The sequence below is a fragment of the Pinus tabuliformis genome, chromosome 7, assembly GCF_031772625.1.
Source record: "Pinus tabuliformis cultivar Carrire ecotype Pingquan chromosome 7, CPIR1, whole genome shotgun sequence".
NCBI classification, from domain to species: Eukaryota; Viridiplantae; Streptophyta; class Pinopsida; order Pinales; family Pinaceae; genus Pinus; species Pinus tabuliformis.
The window spans coordinates 1443064448-1443082317 of NC_142293.1; positions in this window are offsets into that span (position 1 = coordinate 1443064448).

Here is a 17870-nt window from a genome sequence, read left to right on the forward strand (position 1 = left end):
GGAGAAATGCACTTTTTGCATGACCCAGGTTCAGTATTTGGGATACATTATTGATGAATAGGGGGTGCATGTGGATCTAGCCAAGATCCAAGTCGTTTGTGATTGGCCATCTCCAACCACTCTGACAGAGCTTTGTAGCTTTCTAGGTCTTACCAACTTCTACCGCAGGTTCGTGTTGGGATTTTCTCATATCACTTGGCCCTCGAGTCAAGTCACCAAGGGAGGAGCAAAAGAAAAATTCTTTTGGTATGAATCTCAACATAAGGCATTCACAGAGTTGAAAGATCACCTCCGCTCGGCACCAGTGCTCGCATTACCAAATTTGCAACAACCATTTGAGGTTGAGACAGATGCTTGTGAGTATGCTATTGGGGCAGTCCTTACTCAACACGGGCATCCAATGGCATATCACAATGAAACACTTTCATAAACAGTCTGGAAGTATCCCACTTATGACAAAGAGATTTATTCCATTATGCAGGCCTACCGACAATGGAAGCATTACATTTTGGGGAAGGAAACGGTCATCCACACAGGCCACTGACCCCTGCAGTTCATACGGACCGAAGGGAAATTGTAGAATGATTGCTATCAGAAGTGGTCCACATACCTGCAACAGTTCCATTTGAATATCAAGTATAAGAAGGGAAACACCAATAATGTTGCAGATTGCCTCTGTCGACCACTGATCATGGAATTAACCACCGTGGTCAACTCTTGTTAGCACGAGACTTTTGATTGGCCACTTCTTTGCAAAAGTGACCTAGAATTCGGCCACACATACCAAAAACTCTTGGAGGGTTAGCATGGTCCAGATTTTCATCTCCTGGATGCCCTGTTATGCCACCTGGGTCACCTTTGTGTTCCTTCAAGTGAGCATACCAAGATGATTTGGGAAGCACACTACAGTCGGGCTGTTGGTCATTTGGGGGTCAAGAAAATAGTGGCAGTACTGCAGAAGTATTTCTATTGGCTGAATCTTCATCAGGATGTTGGGAAGTACATTAGATCATGCACTACCTGCACCATTGCCAAACCAGCCATCAAGAATCAAGGCATCTATACCCTATTGCCTACCCCTAGTTGACCTTGGGAATCCATCTCCATGGATTACATGTGAGGCCTTCCTTCCACTAAGCATGGAAATGACTGTGTTTTTGTAGTCGTCGACAGGTTCTCGAAGATGGCCATTATGGCAGCCTGCAAGAAGAATATCACAGTAGAAGCCACTGCTAAACTCTTCTTTAAACGAGTTTGGGTACACTTTGGGATCCTAGAGTCTATCATCTCAGATAGAGACAACTGGTTCCTTAGTACATTTTGGTCCAGTCTTTGCCGATGCTGGACACCAAACTCACTAAGTCCATAGCCTTCCATCCTCAAACTGATGGCCAGACAAAGGTCGTCAACAAGATGATCGTACACATTCTGTGCATGTACAACTCAAAGCATCCACGCACATGGGACGAGAGCCTCCCCTATGTTCAGAACAGCTACAACCGGGCTCTCCACAGCTCGACTGGCGACAACCCTTTTCAGGTGGGCTTGGGATTCCAGCCACTATGTCCCATTGATGTGGCCATGCCATTTGCAGCTACTCACACAGATTCGGCTCATGTCCAGTCTGAAAAAGATAAGGCAAATAGGTTCATTGAGCACATTCAACATATTCATTAGCAAGTCCATGACATTCTGGAGAAATCAAATGCCAAGTACAAGTAGCGACATGATCAACATTGGGTCCCACACAAGTTTCAGGTGGGTGACAAAGTATGGCTGCATTTTCAAAAGGAACGCCTTACTAGAGCCTATCGGAAACTCAAACCACTCTGATATGGTCCTTACATCATTACCAAGTCTGTGGGAGACAAGGTATTTGAGCTTGGCATTCCCCCATTCCTTGGCCTGCACCCAGTGTTCAATGTGGACCGCCTTCTGCCATACTTTCCACCATTACTAGACACATCTGACATTGCAGAACAACTCACACCCACAGAGTTAAATCCAAATTACAGGGAACAAGCTGCAACTGATCGGATCATACACACAGATCAAGCACACTCGCTAGCAGAATATCCAACTCTATCGAGTTGTCAAAGCAGGCCAACTCCTTCACCAGGGCAAGTGGCTCACCAGGGACCAAGTTCAGCAGAAGTTCCCACATCTCATGGAGGAACTCAATGCAATGGGGACCATTGATTCCTAAGGGGGGAGGAATGATCCAGGTGGATATTGGTGGCCACCTACCAATTCCACTTGGATCCCCACCATTGCTTCTTTCAGTTTTTTAGTTTCCTTAATTGTAGCACAATTTACTATTTTTAGCAGTTTTTCGGGTCCTAAACTTCTAGAGCCATTTTGAGGTCCTAAACGACGTTTTTTTGGAAATCTACCACCATCAACTTTTTGTCCAAAATCATATTTTTTTTTGTAGTCCTTGAAGAGATATTTCCAACAGGCTATCATGCGCATCAAATGTAGATAATACGACCAAGTTGCGACCCTGAGAAGTTGGTTGTCCAACTCACCCCAACAGGGCCCATAAACTCTTGGTGTTACATCTCCTCGGGTTAGGGTTTTGGTTGTTTAGGGTTTTCTCTTATTGTTCAATAATAAAAAGGCCCTTGAGCCTCATTGTAAGATAGTTCAGAGGCATGTAGTCACCACATCTCTTCTCAGAGATAAGCTACCATCGCTCTAGCTAGTTTATTTCCATTTCTGTTTGTATGCATATTTCAGTATTTTACATTAATGAAATGAAGTATTATTTCCACTGCATCTCTGTGTTTATGGTTATCTCTGTAATTTTTTGCGTACCTATTTAAATCCGGATCATTCGACATTTTCATGCTTGCAACTCTGGATCTCATATAACCCAATGCGTAGCGGAAGAGTGGACCAAGGTGCCTTCTTCTTCTGATGTAGCTTAGCTGTCAATCCTACCGATATGTGATATGCTACTTCTTGCATGATGAGTACGTCCAAGGAAAACTTTGGTAGAACATGCAGAGGCTTCTTCGTGCTGTACATCTATATGAAGGTGTCGGACAATGAGGCATACCAATCAACTATGTCTATTAGTGCCTCCATTGCTATCATCGACATGTAGGGTGGATCATGTTCGAATATCATCTTGTAAACTGGGACGAAAAAATGATTGGACAACCATGTGATAACTCCTATGAAACTGAATTTAGACAACATGTGTTCACAACAATCTCCATTAGTGACCATACCCACTTCAAGCTCGGAAACTCCAGTCAGGCACAGATTGCATCCAAGATGTAGGTGGACATGTAGATTTATGCTTGCATACCTTTAGGCAGCTGTCGAGCCCTCGCTACCTATTCCTTCAGCTGATGAGCCAACATGGCAAACTAGTTGCATGGATTTCCCTCTCTGGCAAGTTGGTCCAGCGCAATCACCCAACTCATTGGCAAGGTTTCCATGCTTTCTTTGCCATACAGTCGACATGAAAAATGATCAAGTATTGATACACCTTCTGTAGTATCTTCATCTTGTAGATCTGGTTGGGTGTCATCCTGAATCTTTCTGGCTCCTTTACCCAGTCCTTCAGAATGTCTCTAGAGTTTGCATTACTGCTGTGTAAGCTGAAGGGAGTCTCCATGATAGTCATAGGCTCCGACATATGATACATCTCATCTTAATCCTATGTCTTGAAGGTTGCAATATTCATCCCGCTGACACTTCTCAAGGTCATCGTCTTGAGATCAGTATGCGAGACGATCTAGTGTATCATGTCTGTGCATGAGAACACAGGGTATCTTCATGCAATCCGGTACAAGCCGGACCTGTGGATGTTCACATATACCTGGCAGTATTCGAGGTCTTTCCCAAATGTGCATGCAAATTCATAATTGACCTCTTTCCATTTAAGCTTGATGTCCTTGTCTAGAATCAACTTTGTATCTTCATAGATTGGTAGACTTGCGGACAGTCGCTCAAATGCTACACTTCTGTTAGTGTCATTTGATCTTGCTCTCTTAGAAGCCATTGATCCTGAAATGTTAAGAGGCAGACGAACACCTGCTAGATTTGGAGACAAAGTTACATGCATGGCAAGAAATCTGTCAGCGAAAAACAAACCAAATTCGGGAGCAACATGAAACATACCCGGGGATTGACTGGAAAAGATTGCGCAATTTCTTTTGGGAGGCTGGGAGATTAGCTTCCAGACTTGCGCAAAAGAAGTTTGGGCTATTTGGGAGTCATAACTAGCTACTGGAATTGTGCAATGCTCAATCTAGGCTGACTGCTGGAATTGTGTTATGCACAATTTTAGCTGGCAATGGTTGCAGTATCGATGACGACATTGCACAATTTTCTGGGTGAGTAGTCATTGTCCCTCAGAATTGCCCAAAATAGGCCTGGAGGATAGTCACTAAGCAAAAATGCGCATTTCCTGAGGGGAATATAGAGCCTTCCCTCTTAGGATTGCGTAATGTTGTCTTGGTAAGGCAGAGTCCGGGCCAAGACTACCCAGACCCACTGACGGGCAACTGAAAGCGAATGTGAAAGTGAATTCATGGTGATATTGAGTGTAAGAAGAAGAAAATTATCGTTCATACAAACAGTGAATGAAAGATTCATAAAAAGGAACATCATGCATGTGGGTGAAGCGAGTCGCCGAATCGGCGACCGTTCGTGCAAAACATTGTCATGCATGTGACAACAGTGAGATACTAACAAAAACTAAAATGGTGCTAGTACAATCTAGTATGCATGTAAATGACAGCAAGCATTCAAAGAAATCAAGAAAACAACACTCACATAAGTGAAAACATAAAAAGTGACAGAAATGTTGCAAAAGACAAGTTGAGACCACTTACCCATGAATAGCTCAGATGGATGTGTCGAAGAGTCTTAGATGTGTTGTGGGATGTCAAAGCTCCAAGATCGATGTGAAGAAATGAGCTCTGAAGCATCGAATAAATATGTTTGAATCTCATGAGGCACATGTCATAAATATAGGAAAAAGTGACACTTGGAGGAAATATTCTAAAACGATCTTTGCATGTAACTTGTAGCTGCTAAAAATAGCTCCCTGAATCAAGGGATGCTTTTTGCATGTTTCCTTTTTCTATTCTGGGAACATAAAGCTATGCATGCAAGTCAAGTTTCTTTGTTCTTGGGTGGAACTGGTCAAACCAACTGCACATGCAAGAGCCTGCTCAATTGCTGGGAAGAAATGCATGTTTTTGGAAGGGAGCTGGGTTGGCTGCCCAAGAAATTTTTGTAATTTCTGGATAGAGCAGCTGACTGCTGCCTAGGATTGCACAATTCTTGGGCTGAGTAGCCCTACTAGGAGGAATTTCTCAATTTTCTGGGTGAAGCTTAACTGGAAGATTTGCGCAATTCTGGAGCCCAGCAGGCTTCCAGACATAATTGCGCAATGTCTGGAGGGAAGGCTGGTTTCCCTCCAGAATTGCACAATTTCTTGAGGGATATGCTTAGCCTACAACTGGACTAAGTCCGAAGAAACAACTTGTGAGGGGAATGCAACAAGCTTTGATAGACAGGTTGTCTTTTTGCAAGAAAATCAATGAAGCTTGTGTACTTGACAAAGCAAGACATGTTGTTGTGAAAGGTTGGTAGGGAGGCTCCAAAATGAAGCTAAGGAAAAATTTTGGAGGGTGGTTGTATCCGCTACAACACTTGGCGACACACTGGTAGAACTCTAGCTCTCTGAATGGACCTTGTTCATGAAAAACAATTCTAACACCTCCGGAAGTATTGTGCAGTTCCTAGTTTGTCTTGGTTTCACACTAGTTCTTCGATCGACACACATTCCAAGCCAAGGCAACATAGTTGTTTCGATTGGGGTTGAGGGGTATATTTGTGCACAAGTGGTATAGTCGTCAAGGTCTTAGTTTCATCTATGGTGTTTCTCTGCTGCTAGGAGGCCTAGACAATACATCGATGGAGTCATGCAAGAACACAAGCATCGCTCTGCTGCCAGGAGGCCTGAATAGTATCTCGATGGATTCATGCAGGAACATAAGAATCACTCTACTGCCAACGAGCCTCATCAGTACCTCGACAGAGTTAATTGCATCACTTCTCTACGTAAGAAGCCTTTCTTTTCTTTCACCTTACTCTTTTTTCATTTTTGAAAATTTTCACTTTTTTAATTTTTCTTATCTATGCATAACACTTATTCATTTCAAAGGCGGAAAATGGATCCCAACTTATTGAGAGTAGAAGAGGTTGTTCTTTCAAAGAATTAGTTTGCTATATACCTCTAACGTGCTTGTTAAGGTTTCCCCCCTCACCTTACTCTACTTGACTGGGCTAACAAGGGTTAACCCAAAAATAACTGACTAGAGTAGGTGACACTAGTTAACGCAGATGTGTTTTCACCAAGGTTCACTTTGAATAGTACATATTTTCCTTCAATGTATCATGGACTAAAAGTAACAAGTTCTTCATACATAGGCAGAATGATAGATAACCAAGTAGTGATAATTGTAGAAGGCCTCTTGTAATTTACGTTGTTTGTTTCAAGAGTCATACATGGTTTCATGCGAAACTAACCTATGAACAGAACAAGAAAACAAACAACAAAGCAAAGCAAAAGAAGAAGAAAATGTGAAATAAAAGTAAGCAAACAAGTAGGCAAACAAACAAGAAAACAAAGCAAATCAATCAAGCATGACAGCAAACAAATTGAAAGCAAACACTACTCCTACTCCTAAGCTAATGGTACATGGACCTATTCATGTGAAGTGATATTTCCAATGCAGCCATTGACACATTGGTTGACCCATGTTTGTGAAGGCTTGGTCCATGAGAAAGCCGGTTGTGTGAACCAACAAACAAGATAGTTATAACAATGAAGAAAAACACATTCCATGTTTCAAAGTGTCCACGAGACATAAGTGAGTGCAAGTACATGACATGTGGTCCGTGGACTTTTCACGGTGTTGTGCAACACTGTGTAGAGCTTTGAAGCATACACATACTCTTAACTATGAGATGCAAGAAAAGGAAAGAAACAAAGACAAATTGTGTCATGCATGTGTGCTCGCAATATACGATTCCTCCAATGCATGAGTGATGGGATCGTGCAGTTAGAGTGGAGGAAGCATGATCCGTGTGTGAGATTGATCTTCAATGTATACAGATGAGTGATGAGGGGCCTTGGGTGATTGAACAATTTCCTGATCGGAAGTGAAACCAACCTTAGGACAGCGAGGGCCTGACAAAACCATCAGCTCAGGCTAAAGTGCCTCGATAGTCTTGGGTGTTTTGACTTCATCGTCAGATAGATCATCATAAACTAGTGGCTTCAAAAAATCGACTGTGATAGAATCATGACCATGACATAATATGCGAGTAAATGGATCACGACAGGCACGCTAAAAAAATCATTGATCTCATCGGCATCCTCATGATCTGATGAATCAAACAGAGGGGTAGATGAGAAGTGAACAAATTCATCCTCCATGTTTCTGGAAAAGGTAGATGAAAAATCAAGTGGATTTTCAATGACTAATTTATCCTCTCCGTTGTTGAATGATGGACTGACATCTAGTGTCTCCTACGAGTGATCAACAATGGGCGCATCTGTAGATGAAGACACACATGAAAAATTAGGGATGGCAAGTTCACCAAAGATGTCAAGGAAGAACGAAGGAGGTTTGGATGGAGGGGAGTCATCCTTTGCCGATTGTTTATGCTCAAGCTCCCATTCATACTCTTCATGAATGACAATGCATGTTAGTTGTGAAACACCAACTCCATGGATGGCTTGATCCTTGTTCACAACAAGTGTAGAGTCTGGAATGGAAGAACACAAGACAATATCATTCATAGGATTAGCCAAGTACGAAGACGTAGATTGTGGAACAAAATTCATATGAAAATTCGATGGAATCACAACCAAATCTACACGAAAATTAAGCGAAATGATGTTAGGAGGATGTGACAGCTGGACAAATGTGTGAGCATGGTCTCCCGCATCACTTTGTAGTGGCAGAGCTATTTGATGAGGGGACGACGGATAGTCACTTGTGACAGTGACCACATCTATTTGTGATTGCACAGCTACATCATTGAAGAATGCTGAGTGAGGCTTGATTTCAAACTTCTTCTTGGGAGAATCAGATTTCTTAAGGAAATACTCGAATCGGTCCCAAAGATAGAAAAATTCCATCTGGCTCTTCGAAGGTTGAAACTGCAAATCACGGAAGCATTGCTAAAAATCCATAGGTGATTCATGCAGAGCCTTCCGTTGTTGTAACAGTTTTTGGTCAAGATGGTCTAGATGAAAGTGATAGAAAGTGTCTTCAACAAGATCACAAAAGTGCTCAAGTGAGTGCATGTTCGAGTTGCACAACAATCGATGTGGAGATTCGCGAAGTGTGTATGCAAGCAACAAATTGGCATGTTCATCAAAACATCCATCTTCCTCATGAATAATGGAAAGAAAGTCATGTAGGAACTCAGGCTAGGCCACTTTTCCTTCACCATCATACAGGTATGTGGACAAGAGATCGAAAAAAAATCCCTTATGATGGTAATAGATTCGGCATTCAGAAAACATCGCGGAGAAGAGTGCAAGACTCCATGATAGATATGCAAAGGTACAAAATAGGATGGGAGGACACAGCTTGTCATCTGGCCCTCCTTCTAGCACTAGAAATGTTGACGTTGTTCGACCCGCCAACATGTGAGGGGATCTCCCCGGTAAGAAGTCCCAATTAGACCTCAAACTGTTTGGTGTAGGATTCCCAGTAGTGGGTCATATGGCAATGCCTTGACCGTTATTTCACATAGAGGCAAGTAAGATAAATCTGTTGGTAGCAAGGGTGTGACATATGCAGTGAACCAAGGAAGGTGCATGAGAGGTTCTAACACACGGGCATTGAGATGAGTGTGCCCCTTGGAAACCTGGGATAGCACAGAGTTAAGAAGGGAACACATGATCAAGGATGCATCACAACATGGAAGGAAAGTTAGCTAGCAATCCAAAGTGATGATTAAACCAACAACACATTTCAGAAAGATTCATAGATACATACACATATATAGCTATACAAGCATGCGTAAGTAAACAAGTACATTGTTAGGTCCCTATAATACTATTGATTCCCCCATTACTATTTTCATTTTATCCCTTATTGTTATTGTTGTGCCCCTATTGTCCCCATATTGTTATTATTGTGCCCCATATAATCCATCTATTGTTATTTTTGTGACTTTATATTATTATTGTTAGGTCGGCTTGGTTATGTTGTGACTCCTTAGACTCCTATATATAGAAAGGAGGTTTTGTCATTTGAATCATCCAAGAATTTTTAATTTGTGTAATGTAAAGGAGGTTTCCCCCTCGAAGAGGCTGAATTCTAAGGAATCAATCTATCTTTTATATCTTTTTGTGAGCTGGTTTCATAACATTTGGAATCAGAGCCTTGGATTCTAGGGTTTCGCTGCTCCAAACAGGTCATCGCGGAATTTCCACTATAAATTTTTTTTTACGACATTTCAGAAGCTAACAAAAAAACCCATTTGATATTAAATCTCTTTGAACATCGTGTCCAAATTTCAAATTTTGTCTCACTATATTTTCGGAGATATGAGCTGAGGAAGTTAGGGTTTTTACAAGCTCCAGAATTTTATCTAAAATAGGCCATCGTGCAATTTTCGCTATAACTCTTTCGCTACAAAGTTTCAGAAGCTAAAAAAAAAAAATTGAGAAGAAATCAATCTGAACCTTGGCTCTAAATTTCAAATCCCATCTCGCCATATTTGTGGAGATATAATCTGAGGAAGTTAGGGTTTTTGCAGACCCCCAAATTACATTCCAAACAAGTAACCTTGGGAAAATCGTCATAACTTTCATTCTGAGCATTAGATTGAATTTTCGTAAGAAGTTACAGAAATAGTATGGACTATAGTTGTTTTGTGTATCATTTTCATAACCTAAGGTTGAAACAGTGACTCGTGGCATGTCGTACAAGTTCGCTCTACTGAACCAGTGTATACTCAAGTCATCGTGGGAGATTTGGCATAAATCTTTATTGGAGAATCCAATCTTGATCAGACTTATGGGGTTAGAAATATTACTAAGAGGGTTACCGCAAGAAGAAACTTTAGATTTGGGATATCCAAAATTATAGAGATACATCAGATTCAATATCGAGCTCCTGCAAAGTGAAAAATGGTGTGTAGTTTTTTTTAAATTTTTTAATAAGCTTGGTTTGAAAAATTAGTTTGAAGGAATTCAAAGGGCACAGTGAAGCATTATTATCAGTAATTGATGCCCCGAAGAAAGAAAATGGAAACACCTAGTAAGAAACCTAAAATCTCTAGCATGACTTATGAAGAAGAGGAAGAAATGCAACATGATATATCAAAATTACAGGGCCAAGTGCAACAAATTTCACTCGCACAAAAAGTAACAAAAAATAAGATGGTTGGTTTAAAAAAAGATGTAGAAGCTGAGATGGACGGTTTAAAGAAAGGCGTGGAAGCATTGGCTAGAATTACCACTTCTCAAACTATCAAGATAGAAGGGCATATCAAGAAGAAAAAGGTAATAATGTTGATTGATTCAGAAAGTAACCATAAGTTATTCATTGTAAGATATCCAAGGAATTGAATTGCTTCCTATATCCAACACCAGAGTGTCAAGTGATGGTTGCAAGTGGAGGAACCATAAATTACTTAGGAAAGTGCCATAATATCAAGCTATCCATGTGAGAATATGTACTGAATAGCCCAAGCTTTCCATTCCAATGGGTGGTGTTGATGTTGTACTAGGAGTCCAATGGCTACAATTCTTGGGTACAATAGCTTTTAATTTTCAAGAACTTTTCATGAAATTCCCTTTAAAAGGAAAGGAAATTGAGCTAAGGGGTATCGCAGGGAAACCAGGAAAGATAATTAGCTCTAATGGAATGACAAAGCTTCTAAAGAAAGAAAAACTAGGCATAATTGCACAATTATGTGCACTAGAGGTTCCCACATCGAAATCATCCATTTCTCCAGATCTCCAAAAAGTCTTGGACAATCATTCCAAGGTATTTGAGACTCCCTAAGGCCTCCCACCTATTCATGATCATGATCATGCTATTAATTTGATTTGAGGAAGTGTTCCTCCAAACATCAGGCCTTACAAATATCCCTATGTCCAAAAGAGTGAAATTGAATGTATGGTTGCAGAAATGCTAGAGGCTGGTCTAATTCAACCTAGTCAAAGTTCTTTATCTGCTCCAGTAGTATTGGTTCACAAGAAGGATGGATCAAGGTGCATGTGTCCAGATTATAGGGAGCTCAACAAGCTCACTATTAAAGATAAATTTCCCATTCTTGTCATTGATGAATTATTGGATGAATGGCATGGATAAATTTACTTCACCAAGTTGGGTCTTCATTCAGGATATCATCAAATCTGAATGAAGACTGAAGACATTCCAAAAACAACATTGAGAACTCATGTTGGCTTAGTGGGGCTTGACCCAGGTTTAGAAGTGATTTAGCCAAGCAAATCCCGGTACTACTGGAATTTTCGGCACCAGCTTGCAGAGCGTGGACTAAGGTCTCACCCAAAGTAGTATGGGAGGGTGCTGGAACCAAGATTCCACACCCTAAGGATGTCTGGTATGAGCGACAGGTATGCGATTCAACCCTCGCGCTTACTAGATTACGCGTAATAGCGATATCCTTGCACCCTGTGGGACGACCTTCACGCAGATCCAATTGCAGTGCGACCAGTATTAATTACCCAAGTCTTCCTTAGTTAGGTTTTGTTCATTAATTACTTAGAAAGTTTCATACATAAACATACATACAAGTTTGCGCATATAGATAAACAGATACCATTAATGCCAAACATCAAAATATATATCTACAAAAAGACGCACAATATTTTGAATCAATCTTATCTTTATTAATATTGAAGTTCAGTTACAGACTCGACTCTTTCCTGTGTTGGCATTATGGCTAAAGTGTTGTCCTTGATGGCAACCCATTCAGGTGATAGATCACAGTACTTCAAGTCAGCAGCAGAGATTGATGATCAACTATCAAATATTGAAGAAAATAAGGGGTACGCAGGTACACCTTACATAAGGTGCGTACACGCAGGTCGGTGTTACATAAGTGCGTACATACCCGCAGTTATCCCGTTCAGGAGGTGCGTACCCCCAGTGCACACATTTCAAGGCAAAGAAATTCACATGTGGGGTTTTCTTATGTTTTACTCTTGGTATTTAGCCGACGGTATTGGGTTATTATGGTGTCGGCTCGTGGTATTGATCCATGTTTTAAGGAAGAGCTTTCCTATATAAAGCAAAGGAGATCATTTGGCTTGAGCATGTTTTTGGGTTGAATATCTTATGAGGGCTAGATCTGGTCTAGATCTAAATAAGGCGAATCTATTGATGGACTGAGATCTCTTCGGTGCATGTTCAGATCTGTAGATCTGACTGTCTGGGTTATTTCTGAAGTCTTGAAATCATCTATGCCCAAAGGTACGCAGGTACAGTGAAAGAAAAGTGCATGCATACGCAGGAACGAAGCGTTTCAGGTGCGCCGGTACACAGGCACAGAAGGGTTTCTGGTGCGCCGGTACGCAGGCACAAAAGGGTTTTAGGTGCGCCAGTACGCAGGCACAGAAGGGTTTCAGGTGCGCCGGTACGCAGGCACAGAAGGGTTTCAGGTGCGCTGGTACGCAGGCACAGAAGGGCTTCAGGTGCGCCGGTACGCAGGCACAGAAGGTTGCAGGTGCGGAGGTCCGCAGGCAGTTCAATGGACTCAGAGCGAGGTACGCAGGCGAACAGTTGAGCAGGATGTGTACTGTAAGTAGGCAAGCAGTTGAGCAGGGTGCGTACTGTAAGCAGGCAAGCAGTTGAGCAGGGTGCGTATTGTAAGCAGGCAAGCAGTTGAGCAGGGTGCTTACGTAAGGAGGCGAGCAGTTGAACAGGGTGCTTACTTCTCTTAAAATCTTTGTTTATCATTGCTGTGTTCTGGATTTGGTCCTATTATTGTTGATCTGGTTACTACAGTTGATTGGGTGATTCTCTTATACTTGATGATCATTTGATGCTTATGGATCCAGTTTGAAAATTTATGAAAAGTGGTCCTTGTAAGAAAAGAAGTAGGGGGTTGTAGCTCCCTTCCAGGAGAGACTGGAAAACGAGAGAGAGTTGTAGCTCTCTGCAGGTTGCAGCCTGCGTACTGGTAAAGGACTGCACCAGTACAAAACCATTGTAAAAGGAGTTTCTAATTTGAAAGAAGATAGAGACATATTGCAGCAGGTGGTTTTCACCCACATTGGGTTTCCACCTTACATCTTGTGTTCTTTGGTGTGACTATCTGTTTTCTTTGTTCATGCTCATTATTTTATGGTACTGACATGCAAAACTAATTCAAAGAACAAATAAGGAAGATTTATTAAAAGAATTAGATAATACTGATTCACCCCCCCTCTCATTATTATTTCCAACAATTGGTATCAGAGCAGGTCCTTCAGAGAAGCTTGATCACTTGAAGGTAGATCGTTCATCATGAGCAACTACGAGAGAGAAGCATCAATCAGGCCACCAGTTTTTGATGGGACAAACTTCAATTATTGGAAGGTAAGAGTTACTGCCTATCTTCAATCTCTTGGTACAGAAGTTTGGGACATCGTAGAGACAGGCTACGCTTTTCCTTCAGCTACTCCTACAGATGCAGCCGAGAAAAAGAAGTATGAAACAAATGCGAAAGCAGTCAGTACTCTATTAGGATGTATATCTCAATCAGAATTCATGAAGGTAATGCACTATAAATCCGCAAAAGAGATATGGGACAAAATTGTCACGAGCTATGAAGGAGATGAACAAGTAAAGCGTGCTAAACTTCAAACTCTCAGAATTCAATATGAGACTCTCAAAATGTATAATGATGAAAGTGTGGCTAACTATTTTCTTCGGGTAGATGAGGTTGTTAATTGTATGAAAAATTTGGGTGAAGAAATAAAAGAGGCTATTGTGGTTGAAAAGGTTCTAAGATCATTGTCCCCCAAGTTTGAATCTAAAGTATCTGCAATAGAAGAAAAGGAAAATCTACGAATTCTTACTATGTCTCAGCTACATGGAATTCTAACTGCTTATGAAATGAGAAAGGGAGGTCCATCAGACAGAAGAGAAGCTACTTTCAAGGCATCAGGCAAAGGAGATTATTATGAAGCAAGCCACGTTCCAGAAGAAGAGGAAGAAGAATCAAATTTTGTCAGAAATCTTCAAAGGGGTTCTGGAAGGTTCAGAGGTAAGTTACCTTTTAAATGCTTTGCTTGTGGAAAAGTAGGTCATTATGCTGCAAAATGTCCTTATAAGGATAAAGGAAAGGAACCTGCTAGATGGAACAAGAAACAGAACGCAAATAAGAAAAGCTACTACACTCATGAAGATAGTGATGGTCTATCAAACAGTGATGAAGATGAACAAGGTAATGAATATAAGTTGTTAATGGCATTTGAAGATGATGATTATATGGATGCTATAGATGTGGATAACCTTTATGATGAAATTACCAGACTCAAGAGATGTATAGAAGAAAAGAACATGATCATTGATACTCTACAATTTCAAATTGATGAAAAGGAAAAACATCTTGAAAAATTAGAAGGTGAAATTGTTGGTCTTAGAAAAGAGATTGAGAAAACAAAAGCTATTAATCTCAAGTTTGTCAAAGGATCTGAAACTTTGGATGAGATTATCAATGTGCAGCGGTCTCCACTAAACAAGACAGGTCTGGGCTATAATGGAGAAACTTCTCAAGCATCCACCTCAAAAAGTTATCTTGATGCAGCAAGAAGAAATGAGCAAAAGCACAATGAAGATCATCAGGTAAAGCAGGGACGAATTACAAACATAAACTATTAGGGGCAATCCATCTTAAGGGTGAACAAAAGCTACAACCAGCCACAGGTAAAATCTTCTCAATTTGGTTCAAGAATAGATGACAATAGAAATTACAATCAATTGGCTGGTAGATTCGATAACCGCAGAAGTTTCTTCAATGGACAATGCTTTTCTTGCCATAACTTTGGTCACAAAGCAGCTCAATGTGTTGCATATAAAACAATCATGACTAGGGAAGCTCAAAAACAAAGAAGTATGACCGGGATTACAAAAAGGACCTATAACAACTTTTCGGTTCTTGAAAATGAAGTTGAATGTTCTATTTGCAATAACTTTGGTCATGAAGACTCTGAATGCAGGAGCAGGTTTCAGCAGAAAAAGGAACAAGCCTCAAGCACCAAAACATGGAGAATAAAGGAACCACAAACAGAAAGATGTGGGATAGCATTTTATGCAGAGGGACAGGAAAATCTATGGTACATTGACAGTGGATGTTCGAAGCATATGACATGTGATAAAGAAAAACTTGAGTCATATTTGCTCTAGAAAAAGGAAAGAAAGTCTCTTTTGGAAATGATACTCCTGCAACTATAAAAGGAAAAGGCATTGCTCAGTTAAAAGAAAAGGTCAAGGCTGGAAATGTTTTGTATGTTGATGGATTGAAGCATAATCTTCTAAGTGTCAGCCAGATGTGTGATCAAAGAACCGAGGTTATATTCAGATCAAATGGATGTCTTGTTCGTGATCTTGATACAGGTAAAACAGTGATCAAAGGCAAAAGAACTCCAAATAATATGTACATATTTGAAGAAGGACAACAACAATGCTATCTGAGCAAGGATGATGAGCACTGGTTATGGCATCAGAGGTTGGGACATCTAAGCTTTTCACAAATAAGGAAAGCATGCAAATATCAGGCAGTTCGCGATCTTCCAGATATCAAAATTCTTGACAACACCATATGAAAATCATGTCAGTTTGGAAAACAAACCAGAACTAACTTTCCAGAGAAAGAAGGTTCAGCTAGCATGCCTCTTGAGCTAGTACATATAGATACATGCGGTCCTTTCAGGAAAAGAACACCTCGAGGAGAAGAATACTTGATATTATTCATTGACGATTTCTCCAGGTTTGTCTGGTTAGGACTTATGAAGCACAAAGATGAAGCATTCGAAAAATTCAAATCCTTCAAAGCCTTGGTTGAAAATGAATCAGGTCACAAAATTAAGTGCCTCAGATCCGACAGAGGTGGGGAATTTACTTCAAATGAATTTTTCGATTTCTGTGAAGAACATGGGATAAGAAGAGAATTCTCTACAGCAAGAACTCCTCAGCAAAATGGAGTCGTGGAAAGAATGAACAGAACAGTCCAACAAATGGCTCGTGCTATGCTTGATGAGTCAGGAACTCCCGCAACTTTCTGGGGTGAAGCTGCACATGCTGCGGTTGTTATTCTCAACAAAACAAATGTTCGGGTGAACAGCACTCAAACTCCTCATGAGCTCTGGAGTGGCAGGACTCCTTCGGTAAAGCACTTCAAAATCTTTGGGAGCAAATGCTATATCAAGAATACTGATGAGCAGCTTGGCAAACTTGAACCTAGAGCAGATGAAGGCATTCTTCTTGGTTACTCTCCACATAGCAAAGCATACAAATGCTACAATAAAAGACTTGGCAGACTTGTTGACAACATTGATGTAGTGGTTGATGAAAAGGGATACATTCCTAGGCAAGTACATCATGAAGACATCGAAGAAGATGAAGGCTACCCCCAACAACAGAATGATGAAGAAGAAGAACCTCAAGAAGAACCAGAGGAGCAAACAAGAATAGAAGAAAAGACTCCATCCAGATATGTTCAGAAGAATCATCCAGAATCTCAGATTATGGGGCAGAAAGAAGCAGGTGTACAAACAAGAAGAACAGTTGCAGAAGCTTCAAGCTATTTGGAATTACTCTCCTCTACTGAACCACAAAATGTGAAAGAGGCATGCAAAGATGAATGTTGGGTGAAGGTAATGGATGAAGAACTTGAGCAGATCGAAAAGAACAACACTTGGGAGCTGGTTCCTAGACCAAAGGATAAGAATGTTATCGGAACAAAATGGGTCTTCAAAAATAAATTGAATGAAAATGGAGAAGTAATTAGAAACAAAACCAGACTTGTTTGTAAAGGGTATGCGCAGCAAGAAGGAATAGATTTTGAAGAAACCTTTGCTCCTGTTGCAAGACTTGAGGCCATCCGAATGTTCCTTGCTCTCTCAAGTTTTCAAAACTTCAAAGTATTTCAAATGGATGTGAAATCATCCTTTCTGAATGGAGACATGGAAGAAGAAGTATACATTGAACAGCCAGATGGGTTCATTCTTGGAAATGATCCAAATCTTGTATGCAGATTGAAAAAGGCTCTCTATGGTCTCAAACAAGCTCCAAGGGCTTGGTACTACCATTTGGACAAATATCTTCATCAACAAGGTTTTTCAAAAGGATCAGCAGATAGCAATCTTTATATAAAAGTTGAAAATGACAAATTGCTAATACTTGTTGTGTATGTAGATGACATTATTTTTGGGAGCAATGAAGAAGCTATGAGTCAAAGTTTTGCCTTGGTCATGCAGAAAGAATTTGAAATGTCCTTGCTAGGAGAACTGACATATTTCCTTGGTTTGCAAATCCAACAAAAAGAAGGAGGAATCTTTTTATCTCAAACCAAGTATCTCAAACATATTTTGAAGAAATATGGTATGGAAGATGCAAAACCAGTATGTACACCCATGGTCACAGGATGTAGCCTCAGTGCAAATGATGAATCTGCAGCAGTACATCAACCAACCTACAGATCTATGATTGGAAGTTTACTTTATTTGACAGGTACCCGACCGGACATCATGCATGCAGTTGGAATAGTTGGAAGATTTCAGGCAAATCTGAAGGAGACTCATCTTCAAGCAGTGAAGAGAATTTTCAAATATCTTCAAGGGACTCAAAATTATGGCTTAT